This window comes from Nematolebias whitei, chromosome 14 (genome assembly GCF_014905685.2).
Source record: "Nematolebias whitei isolate Nwh7 chromosome 14, NemWhi1, whole genome shotgun sequence".
Lineage (NCBI taxonomy): Eukaryota > Metazoa > Chordata > Actinopteri > Cyprinodontiformes > Rivulidae > Nematolebias > Nematolebias whitei.
Window position 1 is genome coordinate 21,494,834 of NC_056511.1, and position 3,390 is coordinate 21,498,223.

The 3,390-nt window shown below is 50.4% G+C and overlaps 1 protein-coding gene across 1 annotated transcript in view; it reads left to right on the forward strand.

The window, feature by feature from the left end:
- Positions 1-3,390, forward strand: part of LOC119420889 (cell adhesion molecule 2) — a 79,693-nt gene that overhangs the window by 74,069 nt on the left and 2,234 nt on the right. The window lies entirely within an intron of this gene.

Here is a 3,390-nt window from a genome sequence, read left to right on the forward strand (position 1 = left end):
GATAGAAAAATGGAGTGATAATTGCTTAAAACATTGTTTACGCTCTGCAGTCTCCAACCGACCTGTGGAGACTAAAATTTTAGAAAGAGCTGACATGTCTTCTGTTCCTTCTGTATATCACGACCTTGCTCCTGTATTTAATAAACAAAGCGCTCTGTCCCTACCACCTCATCGCCCGTACGACTGTGCCATCGACCTCCTCCCTGGGGCCTCGTTACCAGCCAGTCGACTATACAATCTATCAGGACCAGAAAGGGAGTCCATGAAGAAATATATCGAGGAATCTCTCGACTCTGGTATAATTCGCCCGTCCACTTCTCCAGTCGGTGCGGGGTTCTTCTTTGTATCCAAGAAAGACAAGACCCTCCGACCCTGCATTGACTACAGAGGTCTAAACAACATCACTATTAAAAACAAGTACCCCTTACTTTTAATTGACTCCATTCATGAGCACCTCCAATCTGCTACAATCTTTTCCAAACTTGATTTAAGAAACGCTTACCACTTGGTCCGGATTAAAGAGGGTGATGAGTGGAAAACAGCCTTCAGGACCCCGCTTGGACATTTTGAATATTTAGTGATGCCTTTCGGGTTGACTAATGCCTCGGCAGTATTTTAAGCTCTAGTCAATGATGTACTCAGGGATTTTATCGGCCACTTCGTCTTCGTATACCTAGACGACATTCTCATTTATTCTCACAATGAAGAGGAACATGTAAAACAAGTTCGTACGGTACTGCAAAGACTTTATGAAAACCAACTTTTTGTCAAGGGAGAAAAATGTGAATTTCACGTACCTTCTGTATCATTTCTGGGCTTTATCTTTGAGAGGGGTTGTTACAGGACGGGCCCAGAAAAGACCAAGGCTGTGGAGGACTGGCCTGTTCCCGAGAACCGGAAACAGCTCCAACGTTTTCTGGGTTTTGCCAATTTCTACAGGCGATTTATTAAGGACTACAGTCACATCGCCTCACCTCTCACACAACTTACATCAACCAACCAAACCTACAAATGGACTCCTGAGGCTGGTGCTGCATTCGGTAAGCTCAAGAGACTTTTTTCCTCTACTCCCGTCTTGTGTCATCCTGACCCTAAACGCCAGTTTATTCTGGAAGTTGATGCCTCGGACACTGGTGTGGGTGCTGTTCTCTCTCAACGGTCCCTAGAAGACAATAAAGTACACCCATGCGCCTTCTTTTCTAGGCGTTTATCACAAACGGAGAGGAATTATGATGTAGGTAATCGTGAGTTGTTGGCGGTCAAACTGGCCCTGGAGGAGTGGCGCCATTGGTTGGAGGGTACTGCTACGCCTTTCCTTATCTGGACCGACCACAAGAACCTCACCTACCTAAGAGATGCAAAGCGGCTGACTCCAGACAGGCACGATGGTCCCTTTTCTTCAACCGATTCAACTATGTTTTAACTTTCAGGCCTGGTTCCAAGAACATCAAGCCTGATGCGCTCTCCCGACAGTTTTCTCCCCCGAGTGATCCAGAGACGGTGGAGAGTATCATCCCACCAGTGTGTGTCGTAGGGGCCCTCACCTGGTCCATCGAAAAGGAGGTCCTGGAGGCACAAAAGGATGAACCTGGCACCGCTCCTACTGGGAAACTTTTCGTCCCCTCAACCATGAGGGCCAAGGTACTAGATTGGCTACACTCCCATAAGCTTTCTTGTCACCCTGGTATCTCTCGTATGCTCTCCCTCGTCAAGACCCATTTCTGGTGGCCCACTCTCAATCACAATGTCAAGAGTTTTGTTTCAGCCTGCCCCACCTGTGCCAGGAATAAGACTGGTAACCAACCACCTGCCGGACTTCTACAACCTCTACCCACCCCCAGCCACCCTTGGTCACATATATCTGTGGACTTCGTTATGGGTCTGCCTCCGTCCGAAGGTAACACCACCATACTCACAGTCATAGACCGTTTCTCTAAAGCTGCCCATTTCATCCCCCTGCCTAAGCTCCCCTCTGCCTTTGAGACAGCCCAAACACTCATTCAGCATGTTTTCCACATTCACGGCATTCCCTCTGATATCGTCTCGGACAGGGGTCCTCAATTTATCTCGCAGGTCTGGCGAAGCTTCTGCAAGACATTGGGGGCAGCCACCAGCCTTACCTCAGGTTACCACCCTCAGTCCAACGGCCAGGCTGAGCGATGTAATCAGGAGCTTGAGACCACCCTCCGATGCGTTGTTGAATGCAACCCCTCAGCCTGGAGCCAGCACTTGGTCTGGGTGGAGTATGCCCACAACACACACAGGTCTTCGGCAATAGGGATGTCACCGTTCGAGGCATCCCTTGGTTACATCCCTCCCCTGTTCCCCAGTCAGGAAGCCGACATCTCAGTCTCGTCTGTCCAGCATCATTTTCGCCGTTGCCGATGAGTCTGGCGTCAAACCAAGACAGCTCTACTGCGTTCGGCAGCCCAGAACAAGAGGTTCGCCGATCGCCATCGCTCCTCAGCACCACCATACCAGGTGGGCCAAAAGGTATGGCTTTCTACCAAAGACATTAATATCAAAGGCACCCCTAGGAAGCTGGCGCCCCGATACATGGGCCCGTTTCCCATCAACCAAATCATCAACCCATCTGCAGTCCGCCTTCAGTTACCAACCTCCATGAAGATCCACCCAACTTTTCATGTGTCACAAATCAAGCCAGTTTATGAGAGTCCCTTGAGCCCGCCTGCCGACCTCCCCCCTCCCGCCCGATTTATCGATAACCACCCGGCCTTCTCTGTCAGGACCATCCTGGATGTCCGTCGCCGGGGCCGTGGTTACCAATATCTGGTTGACTGGGAGGGCTACGGTCCCGAGGAGAGGTCATGGATCCCCAGATCGTTCATCTTAGATCCCAGCCTGATCTCCAGCTTTTTTAAAGCCCACCCTGAGAAACGCCACAGGTCGCCTGGGGGCGATTCTTGAGGGGGGGGGTACTGTAGGAGTCCAAATGTCTGCAGCCTTCCTCCAAGATGGCCGTTAATTAACACCAGCTGACGGTCATCCACATGATGAGGAACACCTCTACTTAAGGCTGCAGTCCTGTGTGACTCATCGCTGGAGCATTGAGCTTTATTGGTATTTATGCCTCCAGCCTAAACGTGTGAGTACACGATATACTCTTATCTTGTTCTTTATGCCCGCAGTACCCTGCCTGTTTGACTCCATCCTTGTTGCCTCGTCAACCACCTGCCTGCCAGACCTGTCGAGCCACTCATCTGCCAGACTCGTCGAGCGGATTCTGTTTGCCAGTCCTGTCGTCCTGTTTTCTCCAGCCAGACCTGCTTGTACATTCCGCCCTACCCTGGTTCCCGACGCCTACATCTGATCGCCGGAGGACTGCCATATATGTATATAAATCCCCCTACACTGTATATAATAAACACT